The sequence below is a fragment of the Syngnathus acus genome, chromosome 17 (genome assembly GCF_901709675.1).
Source record: "Syngnathus acus chromosome 17, fSynAcu1.2, whole genome shotgun sequence".
Lineage (NCBI taxonomy): Eukaryota > Metazoa > Chordata > Actinopteri > Syngnathiformes > Syngnathidae > Syngnathus > Syngnathus acus.
In genome coordinates, this window is record NC_051102.1 from 8512415 (window position 1) to 8540146 (window position 27732).

The 27732-nt window shown below is 44.0% G+C and overlaps 1 long non-coding RNA gene across 1 annotated transcript in view; it reads right to left on the reverse strand.

Annotated features, from left to right (window-relative positions):
- The window catches only part of LOC119137693, a 136235-nt gene that overhangs the window by 6012 nt on the left and 102491 nt on the right, over positions 1 to 27732 (reverse strand). Inside the window, exons 4-5 of the long non-coding RNA XR_005100986.1 lie at positions 22213 to 22289; positions 1813 to 1892 (exon numbers count right to left, since the gene is read on the reverse strand). This is a non-coding gene — a long non-coding RNA (uncharacterized LOC119137693). The remainder of the gene's footprint in view (positions 1 to 1812; positions 1893 to 22212; positions 22290 to 27732) is intronic.

A 27732-nucleotide genomic window follows, 5' to 3' on the forward strand; every position in this document is an offset into this window, starting at 1 on the left:
CTCAATGTGTAAGTGAAAGGAACACACTATCTACCTGTTGTTGCCTCATAAGTGGATGACACTTAGTACGCACACTTGCAGGGTTTCTTGTTGAAATGTCAGAATGTTTGGATTGTTGACGTTCAATAGATTACTCTCACACAATTCAGCATGATTTGTTTTTGTAGAGTGTAAATGTAAACACGCATTAAACTCATGTCTCAAACGGGAGTGGTGGTTTTTCAGATTTACTTTTTTTCCTTGCAATTTATGTAAAAGCCCTAACAAATGGATCTGAATAGTTTTGGTCAATTTCAGCACCACTTGTTCTGTTGTGGAAAAACAAACAAAGTAAAAAAAGGCTTTCTTCTGGCCTTAAGTAATTTAGTATTTCTTTTATTTTAAATATTGGTTTTCACTTTGCAACCTCATTCTCCAGCCTTCTCCTGTTCTGGTTTCAGTAAAATTATTAGATATTAGAATTAATAGATAATTTTAAGATATATTTTTTCATGTACGAACATCCTCAGAATGTTAAAATAAAATTACATTGTAAAATAATGAATTGTTAAAATTCTTTTATTGAAAATACATAAAAGACGGTCAATCTTCTACTGAACCTTATTATAATATTTTCATAGTTTTAAATTTGCAACCACCCTTGTGGTTACCTTATGAAGATAAGGTGCATGCGGGTCAGTTTCATAAAACATGAATAGAAAGAATAGGTGTACCTAATGTTGTGACCAGTGCATCTTGTGACACTAAAAGATTTTTTTTTATGTCTCTAGACATCCATTTTTGGTTGCTGAAAACTTGTCCGATGGCATTTTCTTTCATGCATTGTCTGCCACATTCACATGCTTTTCTGCTATTTCTGTACAAATAAATACACATTTCTCATGGTTCTCCGCCATTGAGTCTGCAGCAATCCCTGACTAATGCTGAGGCCGATGTAAAATAAGACCTTTTTTTTTTACAGGACACGGCTGTCTCAAACAGAATGTATACTTTGTGGCAATGTAGCTTGAAATCGTCACATTCACCTCACCAAACTTGCATTTTTTGCCCTTCCTGTGACCTCTGCAAAAAAAAAACTTTTTTTCCCCCTCCTTCCCTGCCAGTATACTGTATCTCAGTCAGAGCCTTCTTTTTTTTCTGAACCATCACTACGCCACACACTCACCGTTTATTTGCTCAGGTGAATAAATTGTATCACGCACACACACACACACACACACACACACACACACACACACACACACACACACACACACACACACAAACAGGCTCCCTCAGATGCTCCTTATTAGTTTCAAGGAGTTAGTCACACGCTTTCATCTGGGGCCTGTAGGGAAGTGTTTATGTGCGTCATGTTTGAACAGATCGCAGCTCAGATTACACGCAGGAGTTTGTATGTTGTCAAAGAATTAAATACACCCCAGGGAGGAGGAGGAATTCATGCAACCCAAAAAAATGTTCCGGGGATACAAATTGAAGGTAATGTGGAGTAGTATTAAAGTACTGCTGGCTCTTTGAATCGTCTTGTTATGTACGTTGGACGACGATGAAACGCTTTTTATGTCTGCTTCTTAACTGGAGTGGAAGATGTATTGCACATGAAATATATATTAGTGGGGATGAAATATTGTGCATAGTGTTCAGTGTGATGCAGCGCAGTCACAACGAACAATCACAATCATACGCATCGTTAAAAGAATACAGATGTATGTGGATAGATTTTGCAGCTCTTTTTTTTTTATAGCATACATATTTAAGTATCTCTGGCAATTGATAAAGCCTGTTTAATATACAGTGTGTGGCATGTCCTACCTGCTCAGACTGCAGCGATAGCAACCCGCACGTTTCTTCTTATTGCGCAGGCATATTTCACATCTTCGTGGATCCAAAGTCTGCAGTGAGAAAGAAAAGAAATAAATGTCTTGGATATTTCTGAAAATGTTTATGTGAGTGAGCTAAAATGTTAAAGGGGAAAAAAATAAGGAGCCCATCTATAACAACACAAAACTCGTTTACAGCTAGCTCTATAAATAAGAGGCATGGTGTGCTTGCTTCAAGCTTTAGTTCAAAACAGAAACTTTTAACAAAAGACAATTAAACATTGAATATTTAAATTAAGTAAAATAATATTATTTTGTCTGACAAAACTCCACTAGCTTAATGATAACGTACAATGTGAAACACCATAGACATGCTAATTGGATAGCAAAGCTGCTAAGGTCATTCCCAACCTTCAAATGACTGCTACATGAACACAAATGGGGCAGCAACACATACAAACATCACCGACAAACTTAGTCTTTGCTCTGTTGGAACAGTGTCTAATACTTGGGCCTCTTATTGATACGCTTACTGCCTCCATGTCGACTTGACTTAAAAGCGGCCGCAAATGATAAACCACGATATAGCAGGGATCAGAAAAAATTCATGATATATTTTCGACACGTTTTTCTGTTTTGTAAGAACTTTGTTCAACAAAACAGGTGATACTGATTTCTTCCAAATATTCTTTTCGGAAGCCCGAGGGTTGGAAGCCAGCTGCAAGTTTGCGGACTCCCCGGTCCGAGACTCGGGTCGCAATGGTGAGAAAATTCAATTTAGGAGGGGAGAGAGCGAGAGAGAGAGAGAGAGAGAGAAAGTACTGCCCCTAAGCTGCCTCGCCTCGCCCCGCCGTCCCCTCCATCCACATCTCCAGGGGCGATCTCCAAGAGCCAAACCAAAACCAGATGGACTTATTGGGCCTAAAGATAACAAATAGTGCTTGAGTTCCTGTCAGTTAGAGACCACCGGAGCAAAAAAAAAAAAAAAAAAAAATTCTAGAGGGGAAGAAAACGTGCTGACGTGGATATCTTGATCCAGCTGTATAAAATGATATGAAAAGACACGCAGGATACATGTTGGTGCGTCAGTCAACCATCTTGGCTTTGGGCAAACACAGACACACATATCCCTGACCCCAACCTGCGGGTGGTACAAGGCGTTCAGCCTGTACCACCCACACACCGCAGAGGCCACTGGGAGACGAGAAGTTCTCACAGCCTCCCCCTGCAGATCCACCAAGAAAGTGTCCTTTGTAACAGGAGTTTCCTGCAGCTAATTAAAAAAGATGGAGGGCCCCCGCTGCAGAAGGGAGGAGACGGGGCCACGAGGACTTGTCGGAGGCTATGGGAAGGGTGAGAGTCCACGTTTCATGGAGCCAACCCTGACGTTAGTCCAAACAAGGCGCGTTCGCTGGCGCGCTACAAAGAGGTCGGCAAAAAGCAGAGAGAGAGCTTCCCGAAGGGCAGGTGGTTCTGATTTGAGGTTCCGGATTGAAAGTGAGCTAAGCCGTGTCGTGGCAACAAGCAAACGTGCACGCTCCGGCCATAACATTAGGCACACCTGTAGAATATAACATACTGTGGAGTGTTTGCTCTCATCACTTTCAGACGCCATAAAATGGCCGCCTTGACGCCTCAAGAATCCCCGCCGTCGGGTCATCTGCTGGGGCTGGGTGTTATCTCTGAGTCAGGCCCACGGCGCTGGTCAGGCGCTCCCACGCCGGCGGGCCTTTTCCCATCCGGGTTGTATTTACCCGTTCTCTGACTCACCCCGACGCCCGCATGGGGTCTCTGTTCAGTCTGCCAGTCCCGCTGAGCGGCCTCTGGAGCTGAGCGAGACGCCATCCATCATGACTGCTGCATGTGTGCGCATGGCCCTTTTGTGCTACGTCGTGTCGTTAAAACAAGACTTCTTGTTCTTGTGTCTGCGGTTAGCGTGTCAACTCCATCACATCATTGGTTTGCGCACATCATTCAAAAGCTCTCCGACTAGACGTACAAACTTCTTCTCGCCTCCGTGACGTATGAACTCCTGCCGACCCCTCAGCCATGACAAACTGTACGAACTTGTACTCGGTCTCTCAGCTATTCTTCTTGACATCATCCGTGATGTATGAACTCCACAACAGGTCATACGTGACATGACCTTCAAGGCGTAAGAATGACGTAAGAACTCATCCCATCTTTTCAGCCGTGACTTGCAAAGTCCTCCTCGAACACTCGACCATGAACCCCTCTTTGACTTCTCATCCATAACATGAACGTCTTGACCTTTCATCCATCATGTTAGAACTCCTCTCTGACTATGACGTGTCAACTCCTATATGACTTCTCATCCAAGATGTATGAATTCCTCCATGACCTCTCATCCATACCATGAACTCCTTGACCTTTCATCCACGATGCACAAACTGGACCCCTCAACGATGCCTCCTCGCCCATGACGTATGAACTCCTTCATAACTTCTCATACTTTCAACCATGACCTCTTAACCCTGATGGATGACCTCGCCAAACGCTCATCCACCTCAACTCCTCCTCGGCCCTTCCGCCCCAAAATACGAGCACCCCGTCGGCCATGTTGTATGACCTCGTCCTCGACATGCAGTTTTCCTACCCAGCCAGTCATGTTCAGCACTCCCTCAAATAGCTGGCCCGCATAACATTCAAGTCACATATATTCGTGACATGTTCATACGGTGCATTAGTCGTCATGTCCTCCCATCCCACCCACAGCGTACGTCCTCCCTCGCAGCGCAGCGTGATGGATGAGCGCCGTTGCTGCAGCGGGGAGAGGCCGCTCAAGACGGAGCACGAGGCAGCCCAAAGGCCACCGCCGGGCGCCATCTTCTGCATTTCCCACCGTGCAACGCAAGATGCAGAGAGCAAGGTCGCACCGAGGGCAAGTAAAGGAGTTTTTTTTTTTATGCCCATCCGTCCTTCCTTCTGTCCTTTTATCGCCCCTTCCATGCTGGTCCCTTTCTCTCCCCATCTTCATCCATCCATCCTTCTTTCCCTTCCTCCATCCAATCCTTCCTTCCATCTCTCCATCCGACCCTGTCTGTTGTTCCATCCTCGCTATCCCTCTCATCTGTCCATCTGCCAATCGCCCGAGGTTTTAATGTCTATGACATTGGGAGACATTTTGTCAGAAAATTAACAAACACGCCAAAGGCTCTATTTTGACGTCCTTTCAAATTAAATATTTTCACGGCATTCAATAATAAAAATGTCCATTTTCTTCTAATTACAGAGCAAGACTTACTAACTATGGAAGCCTACAAAATTCCCTATTGAGACATAATTCCAGGTCCACTTTGCAGAGCCACAGATCCCACTTGGTCTCATTAAAATGTTAAAAATGTATTTGCAGGCTGTTCTCAACCTAAAACAAATAAAAGCTACATCAAATGAATACATTGCCCGCTCGCTCGGCGTGCAGTCGGTCTGGCCTGCCGTCGTTTGAGCCCACTTTGCTTTTCAGACGGAGGAAACAGGAAAAGAGTCAAAGTAGAGCGGCCGGCGCATTCTTGGACCCAAATTCTTGACCACACAGAGAGTTTGACGTGCGCTATTTTGTTTCATTATTCAATGACAACAATGCTAAAATTCTCAAGGGGCTATTTCGATAAAGTGCAGGTATAGGTTGAAATATTGATTAGGTGCAGGGTGTATTTGAAAATCTGATGGCAACAACAATATACTGGACAGTTGTTGTATATCTAAATTAGTTTTTGTATATCTAAATAAATAGAACATTCCGGAAATGAAATTGTGTTGTTTTATTTAGCAAACAAATGAAATGTAGCCATTGATTATTGTTTGTTTGTGTGCACAGAAGCTGGTGGGAGAAAAGGAAGTTGTACCAAAAAGGTGCCACTTGGCGTGACGACAACAATGGTCGGCTTGTATCCTGTGGCTGTCGAAAAGCCCCAACACAAACATTTGGAGTCTTTGTTTGAGCTTTTGTCTCACTTTTTGGGCTCATTTGGATTGTTTTGCACAGAGTGGTTGAAAATGTCGCCCGCCCCAAAAAAATAGTTTCAACTCCCCCCTCACTGGCTTCCTCTCAGCAAACCTCAAGTCTGACAGGCAGAACCCATCAGAACCATGGAGGCCACAAAGAACCACTGCTGATTGCCCCCAAGCAGGAAACCGCTTTCTTGAAAGTCAGCAGAAAATTAGCGCACGCACGCACCTGGAACCCCACCCCTTCTCAGCACCCTGGACTTCCTCCAGCAATTTCTGTTGAACCCCACATGGCCGACGACTCCAGCTCAAGTAGCCACAGAGCACCTCTTATACAACGCCCTAATTTACTCTCCACTGGCTACACTACTCATTACATCATTCCACAGTGGCGGGCCTCTCGCAGAGAATACAATGTCCTGGCAAGAAGCTTTTTCGAGAGAGGCCTTCAATAGGCGGGTGCGCTGCTTTGCCTTTCGACGCCTCGTTGACAGACGGACCCCGAGCGGAACGTCTTTTAACCGCCCCCAAATTGGGGCCGTCGCTATTTTCTTACATTTACGAGGGCTCGCTGTCACAGAGTTCAACGCCAGGACCACCCGGGGCAAAAAATAGATGTCATCGTGGGGGGGAGAGGGGGGGGGGGGGATCCTCTTGCAAGAATTGCGTTATTGCAGCAGAGGGCGCTTGAAACTCTGGGAAAGTAGAAGTCCAATGGGCGCTCCCCTGCCAGCTTTCTGTCAAAAACAACAGATCTCCTGACTTTCATTTCTTTCGAGAGGAAACCCAAGCAGGATGGTAAGAAAACCTCCTGTGGAGCAGAACGTATAGAACGTGTAACAGTAGATGAAGACATTTGAAAACTCATTTTCTTGCCCAGCGCAAAGTGTAGTGTCTAGTGCACTCTAACTGTGCGATTGATTTCTTTTGGTATTTTGGTGAACGGGCGCATTTACAAATGGGCGCCTGCGCCGTTGTGGGAGTGAACACAGCAGATTTGATTCCCGGCCAATCGCAGTGCCTCCACTTGTTGCCTTTAAATTCAGCACAGGTGGGATGCGGGGCCTTTGTAGTGACATATGGGGCACTGCACACTCTGCCCCTCACTCACATTAAGCCACACCCACAAGGGCTGCACGGGCCAGTGGGACCTCTGAAGTGGCAGAGTAAACAGGACACTGGGGAATAGAGGGATGGAATTGCCGAGTCAGCAGTCTGTCTCCGCCCCTGGAAGGGGAAAGCCACTCAGCTGGGATAGGCTTCAGCTCAGCCATCACCCTGACGAGGACTCTAGAAAAGGGATGGATGGAGATCCTAAAGTAAAAAAAAAAAAAAAAAAGCGGCGGTATCCACACATTGCGCACGCCGCCTGTTTCCAATATAATATCTCGGCGGTGGCGGCGAGCGATGACAGGCTGAGAAGTGATTTACCTGAGCGCGCTTTTTATTACACATCTTTGTTGCTACTTGAGGTAGCCAGCGCTAACTACCATAGATGGCCTCCGACCGCGCTGGCTCTCTCGCGATCAAGACAGATGAGGTGAGAGTTGCACCGCGGGCTGGGGAGGGAAGGAGGGAGGGAGTGATTTAGTTCATTTGTGGGAAAAGATGAAAGTTAGCCATGATGTAGAGCAGAAGTTCAAATTGTAAAAAGGGAAATTTATTACATTGCAGCTGGTATGACTGAAAGTCCATCCATCCATTTTGGAAACTGCTTGTCCTCATTAGGCTTACGGGTGAGCTGGAGCGTATCCCAGCTGATGTAAGAGGCGGGGCATCAATGACCACCTCCCAAAAAAATCTCGGAGTAGGCCTACCACTATGACCATGAGCAGGGTGCCATAACGTAGTAGAACTAACTCGGGGATGGGCAACTTAAATGCTGGAGGGGGCCGCAATTTTCCAGCAGTGCTAAAATCAGGTTTTCAAAATCCACAATAAAAGCAGTGCGCTTATTTTGTGTTTTTGTAGATTGAGAAGCAGTCGTTGAAGATTTCGCCAAGGGTGGCGGCAATATGTGACACAATAGAGACACACATTGACACATGTAGTCAACTGGCAGCTCTAAAAAGAATTGACGAATTGTTCATACAAGAAGAACAAGATGGCATTTTTTAAACACACGTGGAATTAGGATGGACTTTTATGTGAGAGGTTAAAACGGGGCATAGCGTCCTCAGATAATATGAATTCGATCGTATTTCAGCGAGACATATGCTTTCCCTTTCCTGGATCATTGAGGCATGTAATAAAAGACACGCACTTGATTTTTTTTTTTTTTCCCCTCTCTCTAACCTCAAGCACCGCCGGCCGCCTAAAAGTCATGTGAATGCTCATAAAGACGATTTGCAGCAGAAACTGTTGATAAAATTTTGGTGTTTAAAGGGGACATATGGAAAATTAGGCTGGGTGAAGCTCCAGAGCCACTTTCAAGTGACCCTTTAACTGGCATAAAACGTCTTATAATTCAGTAAAAGCTCCCCCGCCCCACCCCTAGCTAGTGGGAAGGGTAATTTAAAATGTGTTTAATCTCAAATTTTCTGGTATGTGTGTGTTTGTATGTGTGTGTGTGGCCTCCCTCCATCATTTGGTGTGCTGAAGCGCAGAGCATGAAATGGCTGTAAATTGGCTGTGTTTGCCCTCAGAGGAGCGCTCGGCGCAGATCATATCCGAATCCCTCGGAGAGGCCGTCCGCAGGGTCGCCGCTTATTCAATTAGTTTGAAGTCGTGGCTCCGTAACACGGTCGACGGAATAGTGTGAGAAAGTGACGGGATGCACGCATGGCTGAATGCTCACGGGACACCTCATTAGGTACACACATGTTCGATCAACAGAAGAAAAGCAAATAGGTATTGATTTCAAGGTACAATTAGGAATTAAAGTTTTCTGCAAAAATATTCAATAAAAAAAAAAAAAAAAGAGCTTTTTCTTTGGCTTTTTAATGCCACAGTGAGGAAATGTAATTACACGACATGTCGCAGATATAAAAATGTGGTGGTGTAAGATCTCATTGGAGTTTTGTAGTCTAAGCGCACATGTATTCTTTGGCCTGTGGGTGGCGCCAAAACGACACCCCATGAAGGGAATGCCTCTGGGAGCTTTATAAAGGGGAACATGAGTGGCTGCGGGTCATTCCACTCAGTTACCTGAAGAGCCTGTCCAAACGTTTATACATAGTTTCACATTGAATATACATGTACACTTCTTGTAAATAGAAAATGACAAAGAAGGGCAGCCACGACCATATTGGCGTCAGATCTTGACTTTTCATTTTTTTAAACAATTTGAAACATTTACCATAATGTGTATCTTTTATAAAAATTAATTGTGACCTCAGTTTGTCCATCTTGGGTCTGACATTACTTAAAACGCACAATGTTCTTGCACAGACAATTTTCAATATTTGTTGAGATGATCGTTTTTTTAATAATTGGATTTGTTCTACTACAAAAGATGGAAAAGCAGGAACTCTCTCACAGAGTTAGGAAATTGCTTCATGTATTTTTGCAAATCGAGCTGTCAATCAAAAGGTTTTCGCTGACGCTACTCTCTCATTTCCCCCCACTGAATGTCAATCCATCGTTTTTATGCACTGCAGACCACACAGAATCGTTCAGGCTAGCTGGCGCAATGCTAATAACCACCAAACTAAACGGACAGCCACAGTTTGATGTTAGTATTTCAAGTGTATTAGCATAATGTACGCTAACACCTGCAAAAATGCCAGCGACGCAAAGGGCCACATCTAAAACGATAACATTGAAAGCATTTTGGCATAGGAAACGTGTACTTTGGTGTTTATTTGTTTGACTAACAGGTGAGACGTGGGTGCGAAGGTCTCACATTTACCACTTCTGGTTCAATTTTGCGGCGCTAATGTGTCTCCACGTGGCGGCGAGCTGATAGCCGCTGACACTCAGACTAAACAAGGTGGGGGTGGTAACAGCGGCCGTGGAATTCAAGCACGTGGAAGGTTCACCCTGCCAATGTTGTGCAATCTAGTAAATTGTGAACAATACAGGCTCTTGCTAATAAATACTTGCAAATAAGATAGAATTTGGGAAATGCGTCTGCTTTTACTGGCTCCAAATTGGTGGTTAGCCTAGCATAGCTTAGTGTCAAGGAATTGGGGGAAGCTACGCTAAAATACACAATTTTTCTCTCATATTTTTCACCATAAGTAGAAGCATTTTCAGCCCAATAAATTAGAATATCATAGAAAAGTTCATTTCAGGTCATCTTCCAATTTCTTACAAAGGACAAAGGCAGCCATCGCATGATCATCAAAATTAGTGTGTTAGAAATAAAAACTCAATACTTCACTCAGTTAGTGGTCGATGTAAAATATATATTTGTTTCACTTTTTCACTTAAAGTACAGTTTTCCTCTGATGACCTGATTAGTTGCCAATTATGAACTGATTTATGAACCTGTATAAATAAAGCTTCAGTTTGAAGTACTATTTATCCAACCTCACCTTACGAACTATCATTTATTCTTTGCGGTATTGAAGTTACACTACAGTATTCCTAAGAACGACAGTCAAAAACAATAAGCGCAATTAAGTACAAAATTACAGCTTGTAATGGAGATCCATTGAACAAATGGGTTCATTCATCATATCGCTCATATCCTCCAAACCTCATCCAGCTGCAGGACAGTCGAAAACCGAGGCCCTCCTTTACAATAACGACAAAACATTTGCACACCAAATTTCACAACAGAGTTAAGTCGCAGGCTTCCTTTTCTCTCTGAAAGCAAAACAAAATGGAGCCATAATTCATGTTATTGCTAACATGAGTATTTTTCCTAGCTAGTTTCACAGTCCTGTGTAAACTGACAGCCGAGCAAAAGTGGTTTTTACATGTTCATTTGTTTGTTTGGATGTCCTTTAAAACATGTTGATATTGGCCTCGGCTTTAATCCCGATAATTAAGCAGTTTGACTATGCTGCGTTTAACTTCACCAACGCTTGAGGTTTTCATTCACTTCAACCCAATCTATTTTTAATCGCGGGATAAAAAAGCAAGCTTTGTGTGGTGTTAACCTGACTGGAGGCTCATACTTTCTTTGGCACGCCGCAGCAGAGCGTCGGGCACATTTCTTCTGCCCGGCCGAATATAAAGTGAAACCTCATCCAGACGAGCTACAAATGAGCGTGGCCGTCTGAGCCAGCCGAGTGAGAAGGCTGACCTGAAGCCAAGCGCTCTTTCAACGAGCCAGCCTCTGTCAGGCCAGGCGGGCTCCGAGTGCACAGCTTACCGGAAACCAGCCTAGTTTGATTGAGTTCCTGTTATTGACTGCCCTTTTTTTTTTTTTTTTTTACTTTCTGCCAGGCTAATTTTTTCCTCTGCCAGCTGTCAGAAGCCAGACTGTACAGAATTCAAGGTCTCACCCACTCACACCTTTAGACTGCAAACACTCATTTATCACACTGTGGCAAGCATGAAATATTTGATAAGCAATTGACTTTTTGCTCAAGTGGCGAGTTTTAAAATATCCACCGTTTTGAAAATGGGAGAGACGCCAGACATGGAGGGAAAATATCTGCATGTGTGTTGGCGCACACCGGATGACCAAAAGAACACATCACATACATAACCATCTCTATACACAGTGGATGAAAATAAAAACAAATGCACAAATTAAACAAATGTTTCTGACCACAGAGTAAATAGCAAGTAAAAATGTTCTTTGTAATATGTCACGAGTCTAAACATCAACTTAAATTTCAAATAAAATTAATAATACACGTTTTTTATATAGACAACTTTGCATATATATATATATACATATATATATGTGGGAAAACGGTATTTTCACTCTTTTAAAAAATGATCCGCAAGTTACTTGAATTAAAATCTCCTGGAAGAATATTAGTGTGCATGCACCGGGAAAGCTCACAGCATCCTTTGGCTAGTAAATCAAGCACACTCTGTTGAAGCATGCCGAGGTTAGGCGGTGAAAGGTAATGCAGCGTTTTGGCCCTCATCCTGCGTCCGCAGAGAGAGAAGCCTGAAAGATGTGTCTGTGGTACAATAAGCTGGAGCACAATCGCCATCTGGGCAGCTCAGCAGACGCGCGTGTGCGCCAGAAACAATAATAAAACAGACGTCCGATTTAGTCTTCCTCCCCCAAGATGATTTTCTCACAGTCATGACATTGGCGGTTTATGTTTTTTTTTTCTTTTAATGTCACTGCTGGGGGCATCAAATATCTATTTGAATAAGGACCCTGTAGGTCTGTGGCGTTTTTAGTATGAAAAATTAGACCACTTTGGTAGGCTACTTAAAGGAAAACCAGTCTGATGCTTGCCTCTGCTTCTAATATATCATCTGCAACAATTTTCCGTGATTTATTACACAAACGTCACATCGGATAGTTGAGGGAATCCCGGAGGAGCTTGCCATACAATATTATCACCATATTTTGCCAATGATAATATCACGATACAGTGATTATGTGATAATCGTTACGGTCCATACAATACATTTATATCACAGTATAGGAACTGAAGAACTGAGAAAGTAAAAAAAAATACAGCACAAGAAAAAGCAGATTTATCATTTTAACAAAAGGGACCTAATACAGAATCACCACTCCATGAACATAAAGATTTTTTTTAAATAACATTTGATAGCTGGTGGTCGTTAACATTCTACTCCGGCCCTGTAGGTGGCGGTAATGCACATTACAAAAAGTGTTTGTCCCCAAATAAGACGCGCTGTTATGTCAACAAATATAGATTTTGTAGGAATAAAAACCTAGAAGTTCGTGTTACATTTCAAGAAGATACTTGGACTATTGATTTTGAGGCACCGGCACGCCACCTGTCAGCAAACACACAAATCCATTAAGAGCGACCCGGTGGTGCTGATTGCTTTGGCCCTGACCTCAGCTGCTTATTTACTCAGGGCATGGTTGCCAGTGGGGGGCATGTGGGGGCGGGAGAGGAATCATTTGAATTCCATCAAGTAGATTTGCGGCAGGGGTGTGGGTTGGAAGAACCCCACCCCCACCTTTGCAACTCACACAAACAGCCAGTCAGTGTCTGCGTGATGGGCTGAAGCCAGACTCCTGACACAGTGCCGGCCCAACAACTGCCCGTCCGTGTGGAGAGCCTTCTGGTGTTGATACAGCTGGGCTAGGCTGAGGTGCCGAGAAGTCAAGTCACTTGACCGAGGTCACCTTGCTCAGCCACACGCACAGTGAGAAAGACTCCTCAGGAATTGATCAACCTGCACTGCTTTACTCCGAAGCGCGACTTATCTTTCCTGAGTTGGTTGTACATGCCATCCTAAATACCGTATTTTCCGGACTATAAGGCGCACCTAAAAACCTCAAACTTTCTCAAAAGCCGACAGTGCGCCTTATAGTCCAGTGTGCCTTATATATGGACCAAATTCCGGCCCGCGGGCCAAATGTGTTGTGTGATATTAACATTATTGATATATTGTTATTGTTTTCGCTATTTCAAGTTATTATATTGTGATTGCATTAATGGTGCGCCTTATAGTCTGGTGCGCCTTATATATGGATAAAGTTTTAAAACGGGCCATTCATTGAAGGTGTGCCTTATAGTCCGGTGCGCCTTATAGTCCAGAAAATACGGTAATATCACACTTTAAGTTGCTGTAAATTCTCCATAATTTCCACTAACAACCCAGGCTAAATTTAGCTCCTCCCCAACAATCAAAGCTTGTCTCTTAGTTAAGATGTATCACTTAAGCAACTTCTCCGATGATTGTCGTACCAATATGGGGACAGAAAGAGCCGGAAAACTGCAAATGGGTTAGCTTTCAGCAGTAGCATAGCACCCCCCCTCCATCTGCTGTCTGGTTCTTTGCAAAAAGAAGGATAAAGTTTCATTGTCAAGGTCTTGTACTGTGCCCAGGTCTCCATCTCTATCTGTCTGCGCCTTTGTTAGACTGGCCACTCTTCCCGTGTGTGACAGGCCAGCAGTGTGTTTCCACCTCATGAGTCGGTCCAGGTGGTTTTAATTCAAACCCTGAAGAAGATTGATGAGCCTTGTTACATATGTCCAGACAAATCGTAACAGGGACTTACAACGGGCTATGCCAGACACATGCATGCACACACACACACGCACTTTTTGAATTATGATGTGATTGATTGAAAAGTGGGTGGGGGGGTGCAGGTATTTGCTAAAGAGTGTGTAAGGGTGCGTGTGTGTCATTGTGGAGAGGTGTTGGCCAATTTTGGAACATTTTACTCAAGTGGCCTTCTCTCATTTCAAATGACTTCATCAAAATGACACTTTTTTTTTTTGGTTTAGTTCATCTTGTTGATTTATTATGCAAACTTTTAGCCCAGGCGTATTTTTTCTTTTTTGATCGAAGCTGTTTTGGAGTATCCATCCTTGTTTGGCTTTGTGTAAAAGGGAAGGGCCACTGCTGGGCGCTGGGCACGGCCGCTGCCCTTATCAGCAGGTCATAAGGGAGCCTGGCGGGACACACGGGACGGGAGGGGAGGAGGTGAGGGGCGACAGTACCTAAGAGTGAATGGTGGGACTGCCTCGTACCCACCCGTGCGGTTTTGTTCTCCCGGGGGACCCCTGCTGTGCTGTGCAGGCATGCAGAAGGCAGATAACCAAACTGGATGGTGAATAAGTTCAAACACAAACAACACGCAGCAACTACCTCCACTGATTCGGGAGAAAAAGTGCCTTGTACATTGTTTCTTTGCACTTTTATGTTGACACCTCTTCCCAAATATGTCTGTCAACACCTTGGTGTTTGACAGCCGATAACACGTTTCTTTCAAAACAATCGGACTCAGTATATATATGTGCAAAAATAAGGTACAGGGACTGCACGCTTTGCGGCCGACATACTTTACTGGCACAAGCTGCTTCTCTTCGTCTCGCACTGGTTATTTTCCAGCCTTTTTGGTGGAGAGCCTGCACTTCCTCAGGCCTCTGCTCACGATGGAGGACGGGCCCGCAGGGAGCCGCCGATGTAATGCTAAACGGAGCCGTCTACCGCTGCGTCTGCAACGTGGTGCCAGCGGGCCTGCCTGCCTGCCTGCCGCACTCGCCAACAAGATAGCCTTTCCAGTCACCGCTTAAACGCAACTCAATTAAGGCGACTTTCATTTGATCGCTTTGTGGAGGTGGATGGTTTGTCCGGATGGTTCTGAATGTCTGAAGCATACCCGCTGTTATTTGCTGGTATGAGTTACACTCTGCAACATATGGAAAGAAAGTGACGAGAGAAGGAGGGCGGGGCTAAGTGAACGCAAAAAAAGAATTTATAATTTATAATGCTCCAACGATAACGTTAAACCGAATGCAAACTCACGGTGGCTAACTTACGAGCAATAGTAGCCACTATAATAATTGAAATCAAACTAAAACGTTTTGTTGACAAAAAACAAACAAATGAAATTATGTTTTCTTGGACTAAAAGTGCTCGACTACAACTCGACATCGGGACGAGGTTGACTAAAGCACGATTGAACTGAGAATAAATTTAAAAATGGCTGACACTACTATTCACTTATGTGCCTAATCTAGTGGTGGGCTCGATGCCACAGTGGAGGCAAGCCTCCGGCTGGGAAACAATCCAGTTAAGTGTGCACTTGTGACACCCAGACCCCGTCATGAATCATCCAGTGTGAACTCAATGCGCAATCAGTAAAGCATTGCCTCAATCACTGGGCTATTTCTGGGGGAAAAACAGTGTCATATACTGCATGTCGCACTTTCAATTTGTGGAAGACAAACAATAGACTACAGTTTGGCCAATTGAAAACCATTATGTAATCTTGACAAATCACACGGCTCTCTGGGCTGCGTATTGTCATGCACTCATGCCAAATAGCGCTCGTAGATATGTACCCACATGCCGTAGAACACGCCTGCTCATTGCCTCCACCAGCTCTCTTTTATCAGTCAGCAAACAAGTGAAAACGAGCGCCTGCCCCGTGCGCGCGGCGTGGAATTCCAGCCATTCCCCCGCGTCCGATTTTCCTGCCTGCTAATGTAATCGGAGGGAAACAGAGTCGGCTTCCCAACGCCGCGGCCTCCAGATAAGAGCCATTTATCACGTATCGTTCCTCGGCGGCCCGCTCCGCTCCAGGCCTGGCCAGACGGAGGCCCGGACCCTGTCAAATCACGGAACCAGTCTCCGGAGGGGCGCGCGGGGCGTTTAGGTGTCTGGATTTTTGGCCGGGCTCAAATGGAACTTTGACGATAACGAGACACATTGATGTCACGAGCCGGGGCTTCTGCTCTGAGAAGGTCAAAGCAACATTGGGCTGGCACGTTGCACGTTTGTATGTCATTTTTATTTTATTGGTTTGGACGCGCTACGCTGGAAAAGCAATCCAAAGGGACTAGGAAGTTGGCACGTTGTTCATGTGAACACGGGAAGCTGATTGAAAGAAACATGTTTCATAAAATGTTAAGGCAGCTTTTTCACAGTGACGCACAAGCGTGTCATTTTTCTGTCACTCGGCGGAAAAGAAATGTAAAAAGAGACTTCAAAGATATTAAGGGGACATACTGTCTTAGGCGTGGCTTTTTTTGACCATTTAAAACAGCTCCCAGGTGTCCTCTATTTTTTTGCTGAACTTAGCCTGATTTGAGCATTTGGCTAGCTGTTTCAGTCAGTTTAGCTAGCTTTCGCTAGCTAGCTTCGTTCCCCGCATATTGCTGAATGGGCCAACGGATTTTGTGAGCATAGCTACAAGTGGTGCTTGTTCTTTCACGTTTAATTATAATGCTCATATTTTTATTGAAAGCTTTGTCGCACAAATGGACGCGAATCATGCGGGGTTTGTTGTTAAAATAATAAATTTACTGAAACACACACATCACATATGCTAATCGTGATTTCAATATCAATCCAACAATTTGTGCTGAAGATATTTTCCATACTCTCCCAAGCCTATTCTAACCCCGGGGAAATCAAACTGTGAGGCAGACTTGCTAACCACGAAGCCCACCATGCTTCAGTGTCTTTTACATTTTGATACCAAACGACGGGATTTTCCTTTGAAACTTTCAGATTTGTCTGAGGAAAAAATGACTTGCTGTGGTCTCCTGTGGAGGACGCGTGGTAGAGCTCCCCTTCACAGCAAACAAGCAAGCGTCCAAAACAGGACGTGTGGGGGTCTGAGTGGTCCGTGTCTGCTTTCTACCAAGCCTGATTGGATCAAACAAGGTCCAGTGTTGTTCAAATGTTGCGGCCTCTCACCCCAGCGCTTCCAGGAGATCCCCTCGTCTGCTCGCCGTCCGTCACGGCGGACAACGTCGGCGAGCGACAGTCTTGGCGGAAAGGCCGTCTTGGATTTCATCAGGGGGGTGGGCGGCTACGGGTTGTTTTCCTCACTGCGTGCCTTTGCTTCAAACACTGGCAAGGTCTCAGGAAAACCTTACCTGTGGTTTTATTTTGCGGTGGCCAGGGCATCATGTGCCAGCTTTCAGCTCACTGCGGTCTGACAAAGAGCCTTACCTACTTTGGCTTTCCATACTTGAACCTGCAGTAGATCTAAACTGTCTGTGGCTGAGGCTTGAAATAGAATCGACAATCCCGCAGTCGTCTGAAATGACTTCCACGTCTAGCCCTGGCTGCGGGAATAAGGCCCCCGAAGATGTTGAAACATGTCAACCGGGGACAATGAGACACCTTTTCTCTAGCCGAAACATTAGCTTCATCTTATGCGAGCCAATACATGAGTCAAATCAAACATTGGGGCCGCTTCTTAATGAAATGATTCACCAAAATAATCATTTAAAAAAAAATGCAATAAATAAATAACTAATATACATTTCAGTCAGGCAAGCGCCCTACTTTCCTGTCCGTGACCTTGCAACCATCTTCAAACTGCATCAGGGGGGCGGGGCCACGTCCGCTGACCTTAATTGTGCTTTTGGTGCTCAAAGTCAAGGGTGCGGTAACTGTTGATCACCTGACCTGCAAACCCTGGCAGCACAGCAGCAGGATGTTCCTCAGCAGGAGACTTTTTCTATTTCTGTTCCCTCCTGTAATGACTCCGTTTCAATCCGCACGCACTGCGTCGTATTAGTGACTGTCTTTTTAATATCCTGTGCTGCAAAGGAAGGGTGTCAGTGTGACATGGCGCAGTAGCTTGACAACGATTGGCCTCGTGTGTCCGGCGTGGACCTTTCGGAGAGGCCTGCATTTCTTCTCAGAGCGAGCACAGGAGAGAAAGAGAACGAGAGAGAGAAAGTGAGGGAGGCCGGGGAGGTGAGTGAGCACAGCTGACAGGAGCTTCCTTTGGGTCCTGTGCCTGTTTTCCAAAGGAAGTGCAAGAGGCCTAATCTGTGGCCTCCAGAGTAGTTAGTGAGGGGCGGGGCAGAGGTGTGTGTGTGTGGGGGTACGTAGTGGCCCCCCAACTTATTGTCCACTTTATCATCCGCTACTTGGGATGGGACGATAAGTCCATATGGAGGACTTATCGTGGAAAAGAATCCAGAGGAGATGATGAGAGTAGCTGACTGGGACTTCCCAGTAAGTGCGCACGTGCCACAAAAACAGATTTATGGCAAGATCGCAGTCGTAACACACGAGGGGAGGGGGTGAGGTGGCCGGCTGTCACATGTGAGCGATCCGGGTCGCAAAGAACGTGACAAGAGGACCACAAAAGGTCTTTTTTGAACTTTCAAGAATTCCAGTGTGCACTCACTCGTCACAAAAAGTCAAACTTTGGGGAAAACCTAAAGAAATGTCTGTGTCGCCTGAAGTCTGCAAAATATATACCAAATGATGATTCCAAAACACGAATTCCATTAGAATTTAATTTTGAAAACTGCAAGTGCATTTTTCTGCTTTGCAACCCATACAAATCACAATTACTACTTTCCTATTCGACTACATTTTTAACTGTGTTGCACTCATATTTGAGATAGAGGGACCTGAGCCCTGCAGTGAATAGCCAAATTAATTCAATTCAAACTTTACAAGCAATTATGGATGCCACCAGTGGGTCCAAAGCACTACTTTTGTATGAACCCACCAAAGGCCTTGCCTAGCAACAATTTTAGTAAACATGTTAAGATTGTCCCATCACATATTGTATATACATATATCCATTCACATGAAATAAAATGCAAGATAAGCACAACTACTTAAATATTTAGTTGTTTTGCCAGTGACAGAACCTTTCACCTGTCTACTCCTCAAGCTCCAAGTCATTGCATCAGATTTCTTACATCCTGCCAGTGCACACACTTCTCGTGCTATTTCGGGGATTTGCTTGAGCCCCTCCCCTCTTTGTTCCCACTGATTAGGGGGTCTTCTGGGATGTCCGACAGCCAGGACCCTTCCTCTGAGGGTTGCCAAGACACTCAGGTGTTTGCATGGATACGCACGCTTCCTGCACCTGCAAGTGTACTTGTGCGCCACTGGAGCTATTATTGCCGTCATCAGCATCATCGACGTGGATTTTATGACTCCCGCTAACCTAACTGCCATCTGTTGCTGTCACCACGACGATATTCCGTGCAGAATAGACCTGCAAATGTTCCTCGTCTCACTCTTAGAAAAAAAAAAAAAACAGGGAATGTTGCTGTTGACTGCACATTGGAGCATGCAACACAATTACACATAAATGGACTTACCACTTTGACAGTTACTTTCCAAAAGTCTGAATGAGGACACAGCGCCACCTATGGTATTGGAGTCACCTCGCATCCTTATTCCCCCGGCTTCCACTTGTATCTCTTGGACAGGTGAGCGAAACCTCTGATCCCCTTTTGACACCCAGTAATCGAGTTAAGTCTCGGATTAGAGGTTTTCTTTTTGAACTGGGTTGAGTCCAGCTCTCTATTCTGCTGGCTGCATAGTTGAGAGATGAGAAGAGGCTGCATTGCTTTTCAGGAATGTCTGCGGTGGCGGGATGGCCTCCACGGGGAGACAAAGGGGCAAACATTATAGGACTATTAAGGAGGACATTTTACAGTTGTCCAAAAGTTGTGGCGCTTGGCAACTTTTCTTTATATGTCTGAGTGTCTGGCTCAAATCAATTCTCCATATCCTGCCGTGTCAATACTTAAACTGGGCCTTGCCCGGCCGGCATGTTGTGTGAAGGCAGGAAGGCGAGAGAGATTCACTGGCAGCTCATTAAAAGCCATTAAGGAGCAGCGCGTAGACAGGATACGTGTAGTGAATAGAGGAAAGCGGGGCAGGGCCGAGGGCACTGTTACTCTCTCAACTCCTCCTCGCCCCCTCCAACGCTCACACGCTGTTATCTTCTCGGCGCAGCACTTCCTATGGCCCCCACACGCTTTCTAACGAGCTCCCGCTCTTAGCTACGCCAGCTAATGTCTCACACCCTTTCTGACCCGATGGCCAGGGAGCCCAGGCGCACCGATAACACCTTTTTTCATTGCTATATTTTGTCTCAACACCTTATCGCTCATTTGTTCCCTTTGTATCTTTGCCCCGATTCACCTCCTTCTTTTCATATCTTTTTGCTACAGTGCGTACAGCGAAGGGCCGGATGAGCCTCGGCGTGCAGGATGGCCTACTGTCTGGGGCAGCGAGGTGGTTCAAAAAGAGCTCTGTCACGGTTGCCAAAGTGGCGTCAAACAGAAGCTCCACTAGAACGTGACCTGAGGCCTGGCAGTGGAGCAAATTTCTTATCGGTAGCTGAGCATCATAAATCAAGAGGATTCTCTGGAACAAACAGCAGTGAATTTCCGTGCCGCTTCGTTTTAAGAAGGGCTGAGGTTTAACTTTCAGGACAACAAGCTGGGGCGTGGCCTAAGTTGAAGGAGGCCAAGCCAATAGGGCCGGGAAAGATCAGGTACATTTTTTCAGATACCACCCAGACCTGATAACCAAAACTAAGCCCCTCCCGAGACACGTGCTTCGGCGGCCATCTTGCGTTGCCACCCGCTAATGTACTTAAACACCACCTCCGAGCCTTTTTTATTTTTTTATCTCTGTATTTTTTCAAGTGGTTTTACTGTGGGACCAATCATTTTGTCCACTTACAAAAGTGAAACACCCATTGTCTTCACTTTCCACGTCAGTCCCGTCAAACGCATTCCCAAGCCGACTCAGTGACGGCCGCTCCAAGCTAAGCCCACTTTCAAGGAATTCTCAGTCACTTGACACCCTTGACCCTGTTAGTGTTTGGACTCTCTCCTGTTACATATCACTCCAGCGAGAATTTCAACCACAGACTGGCACATTTCAGGCAAAAAACAAAAGTGTCAACGGAGAATAGTGGAACAGTTTAGTCGCCCCTTGTCAAATATTAATATAAACAGCGTGGTGTCATTACTGCCGTCAGTCGGGCGAGAATCGTTTTTCTCTTCCGCGTTTGAGGTGTTGCCACAGTGACTAATCCTGTTTTCTCAACTGGTCCGCCCGCATTGACGGAGGCTCCGTGCTGGAGTTTGCAGGCTTTAGGAAAATCAAATGGAAGTCAATCACTGTTTTGACAACCAAGCAGCGGCGTTCAGCGCTGCGAGGCAGCAACTGTGCACATGTCCGAGGTGTTGCCTTCAAGGTCTGCATTTTCGAAATACTAACGGGGGTGTGAAGGTTGACAAGTTCAAATACTCCCCCACCCACATTTTTTATTTGCTTTACTCCTTCGAGGATAAATTAAATGTTCGCTTGGAGACATATTTAAGTCTCCAATAAGCTAGTTGCTTTTGTTTGGGATAAATAGTTGAAAAGTAAGAAATCGGTCGAGATAATGTCGTCAAGTTGGCAACACTGAGAAATGTTTTGGACGCAATCAAAATAGCAAAAAAAGCCATAAAATGAATCTGGGTGAGACAGAACCACCCCATCAAACTGATTAATTTCAACCCAAAATGTGACAAGTGTACCATAATTATTTTACCTTTGTGCATTTTGACTCAAAGATGTCATTTATCGTCATTATTTGATCGTCATGTGGCAGCTGGATAACAATGTGTCATTTTTCAAACGAATGAATGTCAATTTGAGTCATTTTTAATGATTAAAAAAATATGTAAGGCGCATCACAGTCAGGAATATATAACCACCTCCATCTTCGCTTTGAGACACAATACAGACGCGATCTTGTCGGCCAGACTAAGCACATTTGTCTCAATCTGTGATGAGTTTGTGTCCCGTTATTTTCTCATTTCCTGTACTTAGAATAAGAAAGCCGTGTTTGCTTTGACGCCAAGCGCTAACTCATTCCGAAGCTATTTATCAAATAACTAAACCAATGCAATACGGGGGCCTGTTTTCAATGCTTTGCGGTCGGGGAAGTGTTGTCACATGTGCCGACGGCATTCCATCCTCCTACTGTATCAACCCTTACTGGCACACACACACACACACTGCCAGTTGCTGATGAGCAATACAGCTGCATGGATTTCATATTTGCGCCTGCTCAGCTACAAATCAATAGCCTCGCGTGGCGTTAGCATCCCCTGGGGGAAAATACCTCAGAGTGTCACCGGTTTGCAGATGGATGCAGAGGATGGAGATCTACTTTGCCTTCAAAAGAGCCGTGAGGAAACCCTGCAGGAAGAAAGGGGAGATTATAAGAAGCTCTGTGACATAATCGACAGAATCATCGATGCGTTTCGGCGCAATCTCTAAGGAGATGACTGGATGCTTGAAGGTTGTTCATGTGAAAGCAAACACGGTAGCTTGTTGCCAGGGTTGGGAAAGCCGTTTGCTAATTGATTGGCGCGTACTTTGAAACAAAACAGCTGATTGGCAGCTGATTTTTATTTACGTTGCGTTTTTAATGGCTTCCTGGGGAGCTTTCCAGTCAAAGCACAGCTGTGTGCTGCAGATTTGGTTCAAAACAAGATAAAAAAAAAGAATAATGCTACTACTAGCCTACTCCTGGCTAGTTCCTCTTTTTTGGAGTTGTAAGTCACTCAACATGATTCTGTCAGTCAGGTATTTGATGCAAGATACAAAAATCGACAATGACATTAAATCAACAAAAAAATGCAATTTCTGTAAAAAGTGAATGCCGAAGATTTGGGGGAGGGAAACAACTTGCAATTTTTTTTTTTTACAGTGTGGTTTGAAGTGGTAGAGACTCGATGAATGTGATTTGTTCAATTTCAATTTGAATTTGGGAATTACCTCGTGGAAAGTGTAGCAGTTTAAATATGCCTCATGAAAATGTGGAATTCAAATATCTGAGTTTACTATTTAGAAGTCAGAATGATTTGAATCAGTTGTGTTTAAATTGAGGCCAATTTGAATACAAAGTTTTTTTTTCTTCCTTGTGGAATGAGGAAAAACAGTCAAGCCTTGCTCCACATTTTGACATTATAATGATTGGAGCCAGTCAAGGAACGTGGAACTTGGAACACCCCAAAAAGTGAATGGAAGAAGCATAATACATCTTTTAAACGTGTGCGGAATTACATATGCTATGTGAAAAGTCTTGAGCAACTTGTCAAGTCGAGAGCCTCCTGAGTATTACGCAGCACATTCTGCTGGACCATTCCAGCAGCGGCAGACAGGTGGCAGCAGAGAGCCACGCGCCCAGACCGGCCTCAAAATAACAACATACACACACGCACCCACACTCAAGTGGGATCTTACTGTACACAATTAAAAATGGTTTGTTCCGTGGCATTCATTTCTTAGAGGCCGTCTCAAGGAGCAGAGCAAGATTGCTGATGAGTCCTCAAGATATATGGTGCGTTCTTTTTTTTTTTTTTTAAATTATTATTAAATAAATCAACATTTTGAAGATCAAATCCATGCGACAAAGCATCATCGACCTGTCAGCATTTTTCTTCCATGTGAGCGTTTTACCACCATTGCAGTGATTTAAGGAAAGGTGAGCACACGCACGCACGCACGCATGCACGCACACACACACGCACACGGTAAACAAATAAAAGCACAAAGACCCCCCCTCCACTTTTTCCTCCCCCTTTTTAATTAGCTGCAGGCCACAGATTGACAGCTGGTGGAGGTCGAGATAACGCGAGCAATGACTCGAAATATTTGCTGCGCTGCGTCCAGTGGCCACGCAGCGCTTGTATTGGATCTCCAGAGGCCCATTATGGAAAAATGAAAAATGAAAAGCGTGTTTTGGTGTTCAAGTCACGTGAGCGAGTATTTAATGAAAATTTCGAGTCATACAAGCAAAATGGGATTTCATTTGACGGAACGACTCAGAAAAAATAAAAAGCTGCAAGATGATATCAAGATTGTTGCAGATAAATGTTGGATGTTGTCAGACAAATGCAGTGCAGGTCTTGACATGTTGTTAAGGGCTTTTGGGACATGGATGCTTTGGCCTGGCATCAAAGTGCAGCCGTGGGCATACGAGCAATAGAAATTCCGTCACATGCGCTGGCTGGGTGTCACGTTTCATTTTTTGTGGAAATGCACGCAGCGCATTCGATCACTGTCCTTCATAAGGGGCATTGCTCTCCACATCCCAAAGTCCGAAATTGCATTGTTTTATTTAAGAAAAGACGAGCAATTTTTCCGGGTTTACATCAGTTTGTTATTTTTACACGCCTTTTTCATTCATTGTATTATTTGTCATCATTAAAACATTTGCATTTTTATTGACAATACGTTGCGTATGCATTTAATTTCTTTCACATTTTATTTTAAATATAAAATGCACGATAATTAAAGTGTGGCTTACGGCATATTTTTTATTATTTAAGATGCTAATTGTCAGGCTGCGCTGCACATGATTCCCCCCCACATGCCCTCACCTAATTTTTGATGGGTGTTTTGTTTGTTCAGTGCTAGAAATAAATAAATAAGATATATATAATATAATATGAGAAACTAATAATTTCATTTTGTATATATGTTTTCCGTTCTGCATCTTTTCAATTGTGTATATACATTTCCCGTTTATTATTATTATTATTGTTGTTTTTGTCATTATTATTATTATTATTATTACAATTATTATTATTATTACAAGAGGAAAGGACAGGAGAACAGAAGCTTGTGCAGAAACTTCACAAACAATTTTATGTATTATTCAAATTGCATTAAATCTTCAGTACAAAAAGGCCAATACAACAATTTACACTTTCTAATGTTTTTCTCAAAAAAAATCTAAGCAAGTAATTCATAACTAAAGTGTTTTTATCAAACATTTAAAAAGGTCTGTTAATAATACAAAATATCATTAGTGCCCGTTGTCTATTTTACGGCAGGAACAAATAAGACATACTGCTGAACCAGAAAAAAACACGACTTAAAAAAAACTAAGAGGACCGAGTTAAAAAACGAAAGGAACATAGAAATTGTCCTCAACAACCGAAAACATCTTTCTTTCAAATTATCTTAAAGCAATGAACACACAAGCTGTGTTTATAATAGAACAATTTCGACTGCTACGAATACTAAAAAACAAAAATAATAAACGTTCGAAAAGCATTTTTTGCTTACGGCGTGTGTGTTTCTGCCGTGCACGTCAGACCAAATTAGTAGAAAGTGAAAGTGTGCCTGGGAGTGTCAGTCAGTCAAATTTATGAGTGTGTAATGAAGCAATTCGGATGCAGACAGACTAAACAGCGTCTGCGTCTTGCACACACACAAACATTGGTGCACTTCTTTTTTTCCTTCAAATTACTAATTTTAACCCACGTTTAGCTAAAACAAACACAAATATACATTTGATTGCCAATGAAAAGAAATGCCGTAGAAAAAATGGAAATGCATTGAAAGCACATGCAAAATGTGTGTGAGGACTTTCCATAAACTGCCTGGACATTGTTTGATTAATTAATTCATCAATCAATCAGCAATTGGTCATGAATTTTCATTCTTCATCCTATCAGGACATTTTGGACAATTTCAGATGGTGTGAAAACAGTTTGGAGAAGGGAGTTTGGAGTGGGAGAACTTGCCCACAACGCCTGACCTCAAGACAATCAAGCACATCGGTGACCACCTCAACCCCCCCGCCCCCTGCCCCCCACCTCCAAGAGGAATGAAGAAGAATGGAAGTTGTTCAAATCAGGAACCATTTGTATTTTTACAGCAACAAACAACCCAAAGTTTCTTGAAATGCACCATCAAAATGAAATGCATAAAAAATACTGAATGAACTCAAATGCTTATGTTTGAAATGCACTATTTTTTAATTGATACAACTAAAGAATAATTAATTAGATAAAAGGAAACATATGTAAAATTGTTTACTGTACTGATAGTGTATTTTTTAACAAACTTTTTAAAATTGTTCTGCTTTGTTTTAGGGAACCTAAAACCGTTTTTATCGGTTTCATATTTTTTGGTGTGAAAATAAAACAAATCTTAACATCCGTCTATTTCCTTATCAATCGTCCACGGTATTTGTTTCTTTTATACAATGAACCAATTAAATATTCATTGAGCAAAATTAATGAAAAAATGTAAAAAAGAAAAATATCATTGCATTTTTTTAGGTAAGGAAAACTAAATGAATGCATCAAAAATTGCAGGACCGATAAAAACAATGGAGCGGGCCGCATTTGGTCACCCCTGGAGTAGAGGGTGGAGGAAGCGCCTTATCATTCCCAAGAGAAGTGAGGCTATGTGTGTGTCGGGGGGGGGGGTCTCCCTCTCCCTCCAGCGTACACTGGGCTGATATGGAAGATTGGACTTGCATGAGCTTCTTGACTCCCCCCTGGCGGAGCGTGTTTTGACGAGCATGCCAGTCCAGCGACCAGACGCTCGTGGAGTGGATTCGGAGCACTCCGGTCAGAAGAGGACGCCTTTGAAAAGGGGGACAGATGTTCCCGTTGTATATTTTTACTCTTGCTCGACGTAAAAACGGTAAGCCATGTGCATCTGACCTCTCACCTTGGACATGGAGGAGTGTGTTATGCGGCCAACACGCCTCTTTTGTCCACGTAAGAACTACGCTCCAAAGTCTGGATGGGCTCGGATGTCTTATGTAACAGCAGTGTGCGTGCGTGTGTGTGTGTGTGTGTGTCATCTTGGCACATAAGACGTGATGGGCTCCAGCCAGCTTCTGCCACATTATCCAAAAATATACTGCTTCTATTCTACCTTTACAGTTTAAATCGGGATTTTGGCGCATACGATAGCCACCTACTATAAGATATATCCAAATTATAATTATATTATTACATTTTATTATAAAAATTGTATTCTAAATAATTGTGTAAAATATCCACATATACTAATGTAATTAAATACTTGAAGTTTTGTAAAAATCTGGTTATGTTTCTGAATAAAACAATGAGCATCAGTACTAAAATGTCAATTTGTCTTTTTTTTTTTTAGTCTGATGTGAAAATTCATTCTATTACCTCTAAAGTGGAGAGAAATAAAAGTTTGGAGAAAAGCACTTTTTTGGAAAAGCACTGCAACAGCCCACAAAGATGGGCCCAGGGGGTATACGCCCGTAACACCCGATGGCCATTCCAACAACGCATTCTGCATCTCATCTCATGCTCGCCACTGAGTCACTGTGACACATAATCAAACACTACCCATCGCGCACGAAAGAATTTGTTCCATGTTTTGAACCAAACCGGCTGCCTGTTTTTCCAAATTTCCATCATCTGTTTTCTCCCGCTTGCCCGTCTTCATTTTCTCCCTCTCCGGGGCCGCGCTCGTCCCCTATCAGTTACAACCGGTCAGGTGGGCGGACGGAACGTTTCCAAAGCCCTCACGACCTGCAAACTCCCACACGGGCCTTGCTCGGCGGCCTCATCCCGAGCGCGGGCAAGGCAGAGAGGCCAGAGACACCTGGCCAAACCGCAGAAAACACTTCCAGCTGCAGACTGCCTGATGCTCGCCGCAGAGAGAATTCAGGCCAAAGGTGGAGGAGCTCGCCCAAGTCAGAAGACGTTTGACTCGCTCCCATGATGTTTATTTTAATCGCGGCGCATATCTTCATGCGAGGAGGTGCGTCGTGGGTAGGCAGGCAGGCTTGTAATGAGTAAGTCTCTGCAAAGGCAAAATGGGACCATTCCGTTTGCTATGCAATTGAGGACAA